This window comes from Corythoichthys intestinalis, chromosome 22, assembly GCF_030265065.1.
Source record: "Corythoichthys intestinalis isolate RoL2023-P3 chromosome 22, ASM3026506v1, whole genome shotgun sequence".
NCBI lineage: Eukaryota > Metazoa > Chordata > Actinopteri > Syngnathiformes > Syngnathidae > Corythoichthys > Corythoichthys intestinalis.
Window position 1 is genome coordinate 37826180 of NC_080416.1, and position 13325 is coordinate 37839504.

Consider the following 13325-nt stretch of genomic DNA (forward strand, 5'->3'; position numbering starts at 1 on the left):
CAAATGTCCTATAACCAAATTTCCACATGTAACTACTAGATTGTGATACAATACACTAATGGGTGAAGTTTGGTTGACTCCTGCGCAGCGGTTTGGGAGTGAACATCAAAATTACATTTCTCGGCCATATCGCATAGATCTCACTGTGAAAAGGCTTAAATGGCTTTTTTGACCTAAGTTTGAGGATTGCGCTCAAATCAAATGTCCTAGAACCAAATTTCCACATGTAACTACTAGATTGTGATAAAATACACTAATGGGTGAAGTTTGGTTGACTTCTGCGCAGCGGTTTGGGAGTTAACATCAAAATTACATTTCTCGGCCATATCGCATAGATCTCACTGTGAAAAGGCTTAAATGACTTTTTTAATTAAGTTTGATGATTGCGCTCAAACAAAATTTCCTAGAACAAAATTTTCAAATGTAACTACTAGATTGTGATACAATACACTATTGGGTGAAGTTTGGTTGACTTCTGCGCAGCGGTTTGGGAGTTAACATCAAAATTACATTTCTCGGCCATATCGCATAGATCTCACTGTGAAAAGGCTTAAATGGCTTTTTTGACCTAAGTTTGAGGATTGCGCTCAAATCAAATGTCCTAGAACCAAATTTCCACATGTAACTACTAGATTGTGATACAATACACTAATGGGTGAAGTTTGGTTGACTTCTGCGCAGCGGTTTGGGAGTTAACATCAAAATTACATTTCTCGGCCATATCGCATAGATCTCACTGTGAAAAGGCTTAAATGACTTTTTTAATTAAGTTTGATGATTGCGTTCAAACAAAATGTCCTAGAACAAAATTTTCAAATGTAACTACTAGATTGTGATACAATACACTATTGGGTGAAGTTTGGTTGACTTCTGCGCAGCGGTTTGGGAGTTAACATCAAAATTACATTTCTCGGCCATATCGCATAGATCTCACTGTGAAAAGGCTTAAATGACTTTTTTAATTAAGTTTGATGATTGCGCTCAAACAAAATTTCCTAGAACAAAATTTTCAAATGTAACTACTAGATTGTGATACAATACACTATTGGGTGAAGTTTGGTTGACTTCTGCGCAGCGGTTTGGGAGTTAACATCAAAATTACATTTCTCGGCCATATCGCATAGATCTCACTGTGAAAAGGCTTAAATGGCTTTTTTGACCTAAGTTTGAGGATTGCGCTCAAATCAAATGTCCTAGAACCAAATTTCCACATGTAACTACTAGATTGTGATACAATACACTAATGGGTGAAGTTTGGTTGACTTCTGCGCAGCGGTTTGGGAGTTAACATCAAAATTACATTTCTCGGCCATATCGCATAGATCTCACTGTGAAAAGGCTTAAATGACTTTTTTAATTAAGTTTGATGATTGCGTTCAAACAAAATGTCCTAGAACAAAATTTTCAAATGTAACTACTAGATTGTGATACAATACACTATTGGGTGAAGTTTGGTTGACTTCTGCGCAGCGGTTTGGGAGTTAACATCAAAATTACATTTCTCGGCCATATCGCATAGATCTAACTGTGAAAAGGCTTAAATGACTTTTTTAATTAAGTTTGATGATTGCGTTCAAACAAAATGTCCTAGAACAAAATTTTCAAATGTAACTACTAGATTGTGATACAATACACTATTGGGTGAAGTTTGGTTGACTTCTGCGCAGCGGTTTGGGAGTTAACATCAAAATTACATTTCTCGGCCATATCGCATAGATCTCACTGTGAAAAGGCTTAAATGGCTTTTTTGACCTAAGTTTGAGGATTGCGCTCAAATCAAATGTCCTATAACCAAATTTCCACATGTAACTACTAGATTGTGATACAATACACTAATGGGTGAAGTTTGGTTGACTCCTGCGCAGCGGTTTGGGAGTGAACATCAAAATTACATTTCTCGGCCATATCGCATAGATCTCACTGTGAAAAGGCTTAAATGGCTTTTTTGACCTAAGTTTGAGGATTGCGCTCAAATCAAATGTCCTAGAACCAAATTTCCACATGTAACTACTAGATTGTGATAAAATACACTAATGGGTGAAGTTTGGTTGACTTCTGCGCAGCGGTTTGGGAGTTAACATCAAAATTACATTTCTCGGCCATATCGCATAGATCTCACTGTGAAAAGGCTTAAATGACTTTTTTAATTAAGTTTGATGATTGCGCTCAAACAAAATTTCCTAGAACAAAATTTTCAAATGTAACTACTAGATTGTGATACAATACACTATTGGGTGAAGTTTGGTTGACTTCTGCGCAGCGGTTTGGGAGTTAACATCAAAATTACATTTCTCGGCCATATCGCATAGATCTCACTGTGAAAAGGCTTAAATGGCTTTTTTGACCTAAGTTTGAGGATTGCGCTCAAATCAAATGTCCTAGAACCAAATTTCCACATGTAACTACTAGATTGTGATACAATACACTAATGGGTGAAGTTTGGTTGACTTCTGCGCAGCGGTTTGGGAGTTAACATCAAAATTACATTTCTCGGCCATATCGCATAGATCTCACTGTGAAAAGGCTTAAATGACTTTTTTAATTAAGTTTGATGATTGCGTTCAAACAAAATGTCCTAGAACAAAATTTTCAAATGTAACTACTAGATTGTGATACAATACACTATTGGGTGAAGTTTGGTTGACTTCTGCGCAGCGGTTTGGGAGTTAACATCAAAATTACATTTCTCGGCCATATCGCATAGATCTCACTGTGAAAAGGCTTAAATGGCTTTTTTGACCTAAGTTTGAGGATTGCGCTAAAATCAAATGTCCTAGAACCAAATTTCCACATGTAACTACTAGATTGTGATACAATACACTAATGGGTGAAGTTTGGTTTACTTCAGCGCAGCGGTTTGGGAGTTAACATCAAAATTACATTTCTCGGCCATATCGCATAGATCTCACTGTGAAAAGGCTTAAATGGCTTTTTTGACCTAAGTTTAATAATTGCGCTCAAACCAAATGTCCTAGAACGAAATTTTCAAATGTAACTACTAGAATGTGATACAATACACTATTGGGTGAAGTTTGGTTGACTTCTGCGCAGCGGTTTGGGAGTTAACATCAAAATTACATTTCTCGGCCATATCGCATAGATCTCACTGTGAAAAGGCTTAAATGGCTTTTTTGACCTAAGTTTGAGGATTGCGCTCAAATCAAATGTCCTATAACCAAATTTCCACACGTAACTACTAGACTGTGATACAATACACTAATGGGTGAAGTTTGGTTGTCTTCTGCGCAGCGTTTTGGGATTGAACATCAAAATTACATTTCTCGGCCATATCGCATATATCTCACTGTGAAAAGGCTTAAATGACTTTTTTAATTAAGTTTGATGATTGCGCTCAAACAAAATTTCCTAAAACAAAATTTTCAAATGTAACTACTAGATTGTGTTACAATACACTATTGGGTGAAGTTTGGTTGACTTCTGCGCAGCGGTTTGGGAGTTAACATCAAAATTACATTTCTCGGCCATATCGCATAGATCTCACTGTGAAAAGGCTTAAATGACTTTTTTAATTAAGTTTGATGATTGCGTTCAAACAAAATGTCCTAGAACAAAATTTTCAAATGTAACTACTAGATTGTGATACAATACACTATTGGGTGAAGTTTGGTTGACTTCTGCGCAGCGGTTTGGTAGTTAACATCAAAATTACATTTCTCGGCCATATCGCATAGATCTCACTGTGAAAAGGCTTAAATGACTTTTTTAATTAAGTTTAATGATTGCGCTCAAACCAAATGTCCTAGAACGAAATTTTCAAATGTAACTACTAGAATGTGATACAATACACTATTGGGTGAAGTTTAGTTGACTTCTGCGCAGCGGTTTGGGAGTTAACATCAAAATTACATTTCTCGGCCATATCGCATAGATCTCACTGTGAAAAGGCTTAAATGGCTTTTTTGACCTAAGTTTGAGGATTGCGCTCAAATCAAATGTCCTAGAACCAAATTTCCACATGTAACTACTAGATTGTGATAAAATACACTAATGGGTGAAGTTTGGTTGACTTCTGCGCAGCGGTTTGGGAGTTAACATCAAAATTACATTTCTCGGTCATATCGCATAGATCTCACTGTGAAAAGGCTTAAATGACTTTTTTAATTAAGTTTGATGATTGCGCTCAAACAAAATTTCCTAGAACAAAATTTTCAAATGTAACTACTAGATTGTGATACAATACACTATTGGGTGAAGTTTGGTTGACTTCTGCGCAGCGGTTTGGGAGTTAACATCAAAATTACATTTCTCGGCCATATCGCATAGATCTCACTGTGAAAAGGCTTAAATGGCTTTTTTGACCTAAGTTTGAGGATTGCGCTCAAATCAAATGTCCTATAACCAAATTTCCACATGTAACTACTAGATTGTGATAAAATACACTAATGGGTGAAGTTTGGTTGACTTCTGCGCAGCGGTTTGGGAGTTAACATCAAAATTACATTTCTCGGTCATATCGCATAGATCTCACTGTGAAAAGGCTTAAATGACTTTTTTAATTAAGTTTGATGATTGCGCTCAAACAAAATTTCCTAGAACAAAATTTTCAAATGTAACTACTAGATTGTGATACAATACACTATTGGGTGAAGTTTGGTTGACTTCTGCGCAGCGGTTTGGGAGTTAACATGAAAATTACATTTCTCGGCCATATCGCATAGATCTCACTGTGAAAAGGCTTAAATGACTTTTTTAATTAAGTTTGATGATTGCGTTCAAACAAAATGTCCTAGAACAAAATTTTCAAATGTAACTACTAGATTGTGATACAATACACTATTGGGTGAAGTTTGGTTGACTTCTGCGCAGCGGTTTGGGAGTTAACATCAAAATTACATTTCTCGGCCATATCGCATAGATCTCACTGTGAAAAGGCTTAAATGGCTTTTTTGACCTAAGTTTGAGGATTGCGCTCAAATCAAATGTCCTATAACCAAATTTCCACATGTAACTACTAGATTGTGATACAATACACTAATGGGTGAAGTTTGGTTGACTCCTGCGCAGCGGTTTGGGAGTGAACATCAAAATTACATTTCTCGGCCATATCGCATAGATCTCACTGTGAAAAGGCTTAAATGGCTTTTTTGACCTAAGTTTGAGGATTGCGCTCAAATCAAATGTCCTAGAACCAAATTTCCACATGTAACTACTAGATTGTGATAAAATACACTAATGGGTGAAGTTTGGTTGACTTCTGCGCAGCGGTTTGGGAGTTAACATCAAAATTACATTTCTCGGCCATATCGCATAGATCTCACTGTGAAAAGGCTTAAATGACTTTTTTAATTAAGTTTGATGATTGCGCTCAAACAAAATTTCCTAGAACAAAATTTTCAAATGTAACTACTAGATTGTGATACAATACACTATTGGGTGAAGTTTGGTTGACTTCTGCGCAGCGGTTTGGGAGTTAACATCAAAATTACATTTCTCGGCCATATCGCATAGATCTCACTGTGAAAAGGCTTAAATGGCTTTTTTGACCTAAGTTTGAGGATTGCGCTCAAATCAAATGTCCTAGAACCAAATTTCCACATGTAACTACTAGATTGTGATACAATACACTAATGGGTGAAGTTTGGTTGACTTCTGCGCAGCGGTTTGGGAGTTAACATCAAAATTACATTTCTCGGCCATATCGCATAGATCTCACTGTGAAAAGGCTTTAATGACTTTTTTAATTAAGTTTGATGATTGCGTTCAAACAAAATGTCCTAGAACAAAATTTTCAAATGTAACTACTAGATTGTGATACAATACACTATTGGGTGAAGTTTGGTTGACTTCTGCGCAGCGGTTTGGGAGTTAACATCAAAATTACATTTCTCGGCCATATCGCATAGATCTCACTGTGAAAAGGCTTAAATGACTTTTTTAATTAAGTTTGATGATTGCGCTCAAACAAAATTTCCTAGAACAAAATTTTCAAATGTAACTACTAGATTGTGATACAATACACTATTGGGTGAAGTTTGGTTGACTTCTGCGCAGCGGTTTGGGAGTTAACATCAAAATTACATTTCTCGGCCATATCGCATAGATCTCACTGTGAAAAGGCTTAAATGGCTTTTTTGACCTAAGTTTGAGGATTGCGCTCAAATCAAATGTCCTAGAACCAAATTTCCACATGTAACTACTAGATTGTGATACAATACACTAATGGGTGAAGTTTGGTTGACTTCTGCGCAGCGGTTTGGGAGTTAACATCAAAATTACATTTCTCGGCCATATCGCATAGATCTCACTGTGAAAAGGCTTAAATGACTTTTTTAATTAAGTTTGATGATTGCGTTCAAACAAAATGTCCTAGAACAAAATTTTCAAATGTAACTACTAGATTGTGATACAATACACTATTGGGTGAAGTTTGGTTGACTTCTGCGCAGCGGTTTGGGAGTTAACATCAAAATTACATTTCTCGGCCATATCGCATAGATCTAACTGTGAAAAGGCTTAAATGACTTTTTTAATTAAGTTTGATGATTGCGTTCAAACAAAATGTCCTAGAACAAAATTTTCAAATGTAACTACTAGATTGTGATACAATACACTATTGGGTGAAGTTTGGTTGACTTCTGCGCAGCGGTTTGGGAGTTAACATCAAAATTACATTTCTCGGCCATATCGCATAGATCTCACTGTGAAAAGGCTTAAATGGCTTTTTTGACCTAAGTTTGAGGATTGCGCTCAAATCAAATGTCCTATAACCAAATTTCCACATGTAACTACTAGATTGTGATACAATACACTAATGGGTGAAGTTTGGTTGACTCCTGCGCAGCGGTTTGGGAGTGAACATCAAAATTACATTTCTCGGCCATATCGCATAGATCTCACTGTGAAAAGGCTTAAATGGCTTTTTTGACCTAAGTTTGAGGATTGCGCTCAAATCAAATGTCCTAGAACCAAATTTCCACATGTAACTACTAGATTGTGATAAAATACACTAATGGGTGAAGTTTGGTTGACTTCTGCGCAGCGGTTTGGGAGTTAACATCAAAATTACATTTCTCGGCCATATCGCATAGATCTCACTGTGAAAAGGCTTAAATGACTTTTTTAATTAAGTTTGATGATTGCGCTCAAACAAAATTTCCTAGAACAAAATTTTCAAATGTAACTACTAGATTGTGATACAATACACTATTGGGTGAAGTTTGGTTGACTTCTGCGCAGCGGTTTGGGAGTTAACATCAAAATTACATTTCTCGGCCATATCGCATAGATCTCACTGTGAAAAGGCTTAAATGGCTTTTTTGACCTAAGTTTGAGGATTGCGCTCAAATCAAATGTCCTAGAACCAAATTTCCACATGTAACTACTAGATTGTGATACAATACACTAATGGGTGAAGTTTGGTTGACTTCTGCGCAGCGGTTTGGGAGTTAACATCAAAATTACATTTCTCGGCCATATCGCATAGATCTCACTGTGAAAAGGCTTAAATGACTTTTTTAATTAAGTTTGATGATTGCGTTCAAACAAAATGTCCTAGAACAAAATTTTCAAATGTAACTACTAGATTGTGATACAATACACTATTGGGTGAAGTTTGGTTGACTTCTGCGCAGCGGTTTGGGAGTTAACATCAAAATTACATTTCTCGGCCATATCGCATAGATCTCACTGTGAAAAGGCTTAAATGGCTTTTTTGACCTAAGTTTGAGGATTGCGCTAAAATCAAATGTCCTAGAACCAAATTTCCACATGTAACTACTAGATTGTGATACAATACACTAATGGGTGAAGTTTGGTTTACTTCAGCGCAGCGGTTTGGGAGTTAACATCAAAATTACATTTCTCGGCCATATCGCATAGATCTCACTGTGAAAAGGCTTAAATGGCTTTTTTGACCTAAGTTTAATAATTGCGCTCAAACCAAATGTCCTAGAACGAAATTTTCAAATGTAACTACTAGAATGTGATACAATACACTATTGGGTGAAGTTTGGTTGACTTCTGCGCAGCGGTTTGGGAGTTAACATCAAAATTACATTTCTCGGCCATATCGCATAGATCTCACTGTGAAAAGGCTTAAATGGCTTTTTTGACCTAAGTTTGAGGATTGCGCTCAAATCAAATGTCCTATAACCAAATTTCCACACGTAACTACTAGACTGTGATACAATACACTAATGGGTGAAGTTTGGTTGTCTTCTGCGCAGCGTTTTGGGATTGAACATCAAAATTACATTTCTCGGCCATATCGCATATATCTCACTGTGAAAAGGCTTAAATGACTTTTTTAATTAAGTTTGATGATTGCGCTCAAACAAAATTTCCTAAAACAAAATTTTCAAATGTAACTACTAGATTGTGTTACAATACACTATTGGGTGAAGTTTGGTTGACTTCTGCGCAGCGGTTTGGGAGTTAACATCAAAATTACATTTCTCGGCCATATCGCATAGATCTCACTGTGAAAAGGCTTAAATGACTTTTTTAATTAAGTTTGATGATTGCGTTCAAACAAAATGTCCTAGAACAAAATTTTCAAATGTAACTACTAGATTGTGATACAATACACTATTGGGTGAAGTTTGGTTGACTTCTGCGCAGCGGTTTGGTAGTTAACATCAAAATTACATTTCTCGGCCATATCGCATAGATCTCACTGTGAAAAGGCTTAAATGACTTTTTTAATTAAGTTTAATGATTGCGCTCAAACCAAATGTCCTAGAACGAAATTTTCAAATGTAACTACTAGAATGTGATACAATACACTATTGGGTGAAGTTTAGTTGACTTCTGCGCAGCGGTTTGGGAGTTAACATCAAAATTACATTTCTCGGCCATATCGCATAGATCTCACTGTGAAAAGGCTTAAATGGCTTTTTTGACCTAAGTTTGAGGATTGCGCTCAAATCAAATGTCCTATAACCAAATTTCCACATGTAACTACTAGATTGTGATACAATACACTAATGGGTGAAGTTTGGTTGACTTCTGCGCAGCGGTTTGGGAGTTAACATCAAAATTACATTTCTCGGCCATATCGCATAGATCTCACTGTGAAAAGGCTTAAATGACTTTTTTAATTAAGTTTGATGAATGCATTCAAACAAAATGTCCTAGAACAAAATTTTCAAATGTAACTACTAGATTGTGATACAATACACTATTGGGTGAAGTTTGGTTGACTTCTGCGCAGCGGTTTGGGAGTTAACATCAAAATTACATTTCTCGGCCATATCGCATAGATCTCACTGTGAAAAGGCTTAAATGGCTTTTTTGACCTAAGTTTGAGGATTGCGCTCAAATTAAATGTCCTAGAACCAAATTTCCACATGTAACTACTAGATTGTGATACAATACACTAATGGGTGAAGTTTGGTTTACTTCTGCTTAGCGGTTTGGGAGTTAACATCAAAATTACATTTCTCGGCCATATCGCATAGATCTCACTGTGAAAAGGCTTAAATGGCTTTTTTGACCTAAGTTTAATAATTGCGCTCAAACCAAATGTCCTAGAACGAAATTTTAAAATGTAACTACTAGAATGTGATACAATACACTATTGGGTGAAGTTTGGTTGACTTCTGCGCAGCGGTTTGGGAGTTAACATCAAAATTACATTTCTCGGCCATATCGCATAGATCTCACTGTGAAAAGGCTTAAATGGCTTTTTTGACCTAAGTTTAATGATTGCGCTCAAACCAAATGTCCTAGAACGAAATTTTCAAATGTAACTACTAGAATGTGATACAATACACTAATGGTTGAAGTTTGGTTGACTTCTGCGCAGCGGTTTGGGAGTGAACATCAAAATTACATTTCTCGGCCATATCGCATAGATCTCACTGTGAAAAGGCTTAAATGACTTTTTTAATTAAGTTTGATGATTGCATTCAAACAAAATGTCCTAGAACAAAATTTTCACATGTAACTACTAGATTGTGATACAATACACTAATGGGTGAAGTTTGGTTGACTTCTGCGCAGCGGTTTGGGAGTTAACATCAAAATTACATTTCTCGGCCATATCGCATTGATCTCACTGTGAAAAGGCTTAAATGACTTTTTTAATTAAGTTTGATGATTGCGCTCAAACAAAATTTCCTAGAACAAAATTTTCAAATGTAACTACTAGATTGTGATACAATACACTATTGGGTGAAGTTTGGTTGACTTCTGCGCAGCGGTTTGGGAGTTAACATCAAAATTACATTTCTCGGCCATATCGCATAGATCTCACTGTGAAAAGGCTTAAATGGCTTTTTTGACCTAAGTTTGAGGATTGCGCTCAAATCAAATGTCCTATAACCAAATTTCCACATGTAACTACTAGATTGTGATACAATACACTAATGGGTGAAGTTTGGTTGACTTCTGCGCAGCGGTTTGGGAGTTAACATCAAAATTACATTTCTCGGCCATATCGCATAGATCTCACTGTGAAAAGGCTTAAATGGCTTTTTTGACCTAAGTTTAATAATTGCGCTCAAATCAAATGTCCAATAACCAAATTTCCACATGTAACTACTAGATTGTGATACAATACACTAATGGGTGAAGTTTGGTTGACTTCTGCGCAGCGGTTTGGGAGTTAACATCAAAATTACATTTCTCGGCCATATCGCATAGATCTCACTGTGAAAAGGCTTAAATGGCTTTTTTGACCTAAGTTTGAGGATTGCGCTCAAATCAAATGTCCAATAACCAAATTTCTACATGTAACTACTAGATTGTGATACAATACACTAATGGGTGAAGTTTGGTTGACTTCTGCGCAGCGGTTTGGGAGTTAACATCAAAATTACATTTCTCGGCCATATCGCAGAGATCTCACTGTGAAAAGGCTTAAATGACTTTTTTAATTAAGTTTGATGATTGCGTTCAAACAAAATGTCATAGAACAAAATTTTCAAATGTAACTACTAGATTGTGATACAATACACTATTGGGTGAAGTTTGGTTGACTTCTGCGCAGCGGTTTGGGAGTTAACATCAAAATTACATTTCTCGGCCATATCGCATAGATCTCACTGTGAAAAGGCTTAAATGGCTTTTTTGACCTAAGTTTGAGGATTGCGCTCAAATCAAATGTCCTAGAACCAAATTTCCACATGTAATTACTAGATTGTGATACAATACACTAATGGGTGAAGTTTGGTTGACTTCTGCGCAGCGGTTTGGGAGTTAACATCAAAATTACATTTCTCGGCCATATCGCATAGATCTCACTGTGAAAAGGCTTAAATGACTTTTTTAATTAAGTTTAATGATTGCGCTCAAACCAAATGTCCTAGAACCAAATTTCCACATGTAACTACTAGATTGTGATACAATACACTAATGGTTGAAGTTTGGTTGACTTCTGCGCAGCGGTTTGGGAGTGAACATCAAAATTACATTTCTCGGCCATATCGCATAGATCTCACTGTGAAAAGGCTTAAATGACTTTTTTTAATTAAGTTTGAAGATTGCGCTCAAATCAAATGTCCTAGAACTAAATTTCCAAATTTAACTACTAGATTGTGATAAAATACACTATTGGGTGAAGTTTGGTTGACTTCTGCGCAGCGGTTTGGGAGTTAACATCAAAATTACATTTCTCGGCCATATCGCATAGATCTCACTGTGAAAAGGCTTAAATGACTTTTTTAATTAAGTTTGATGATTGCGTTCAAACAAAATGTCCTAGAACAAAATTTTCAAATGTAACTACTAGATTGTGATACAATACACTATTGGGTGAAGTTTGGTTGACTTCTGCGCAGCGGTTTGGGAGTTAACATCAAAATTACATTTCTCGGCCATATCGCATAGATCTCACTGTGAAAAGGCTTAAATGGCTTTTTTGACCTAAGTTTAAAGATTGCGCTCAAACCAAATGTCCAATAACCAAATTTCCACATGTAACTACTAGATTGTGATACAATACACTAATGGGTGAAGTTTGGTTGACTTCTGCGCAGCGGTTTGGGAGTTAACATCAAAATTACATTTCTCGGCCATATCGCATAGATCTCACTGTGAAAAGGCTTAAATGGCTTTTTTGACCTAAGTTTGAGGATTGCGCTCAAATCAAATGTCCTAGAACCAAATTTCCACATGTAACTACTAGATTGTGATACAATACACTAATGGGTGAAGTTTGGTTGACTTCTGCGCAGCGGTTTGGGAGTTAACATCAAAATTACATTTCTCGGCCATATCGCATAGATCTCACTGTGAAAAGGCTTAAATGACTTTTTTAATTAAGTTTGATGATTGCGTTCAAACAAAATGTCCTAGAACAAAATTTTCAAATGTAACTACTAGATTGTGATACAATACACTATTGGGTGAAGTTTGGTTGACTTCTGCGCAGCGGTTTGGGAGTTAACATCAAAATTACATTTCTCGGCCATATCGCATAGATCTAACTGTGAAAAGGCTTAAATGACTTTTTTAATTAAGTTTGATGATTGCGTTCAAACAAAATGTCCTAGAACAAAATTTTCAAATGTAACTACTAGATTGTGATACAATACACTATTGGGTGAAGTTTGGTTGACTTCTACGCAGCGGTTTGGGAGTTAACATCAAAATTACATTTCTCGGCCATATCGCATAGATCTCACTGTGAAAAGGCTTAAATGGCTTTTTTGACCTAAGTTTGAGGATTGCGCTCAAATCAAATGTCCTATAACCAAATTTCCACATGTAACTACTAGATTGTGATACAATACACTAATGGGTGAAGTTTGGTTGACTCCTGCGCAGCGGTTTGGGAGTGAACATCAAAATTACATTTCTCGGCCATATCGCATAGATCTCACTGTGAAAAGGCTTAAATGGCTTTTTTGACCTAAGTTTGAGGATTGCGCTCAAATCAAATGTCCTAGAACCAAATTTCCACATGTAACTACTAGATTGTGATACAATACACTAATGGGTGAAGTTTGGTTGACTTCTGCGCAGCGGTTTGGGAGTTAACATCAAAATTACATTTCTCGGCCATATCGCATAGATCTCACTGTGAAAAGGCTTAAATGACTTTTTTAATTAAGTTTGATGAATGCATTCAAACAAAATGTCCTAGAACAAAATTTTCAAATGTAACTACTAGATTGTGATACAATACACTATTGGGTGAAGTTTGGTTGACTTCTGCGCAGCGGTTTGGGAGTTAACATCAAAATTACATTTCTCGGCCATATCGCATAGATCTCACTGTGAAAAGGCTTAAATGGCTTTTTTGACCTAAGTTTGAGGATTGCGCTCAAATTAAATGTCCTAGAACCAAATTTCCACATGTAACTACTAGATTGTGATACAATACACTAATGGGTGAAGTTTGGTTTACTTCTGCTTAGCGG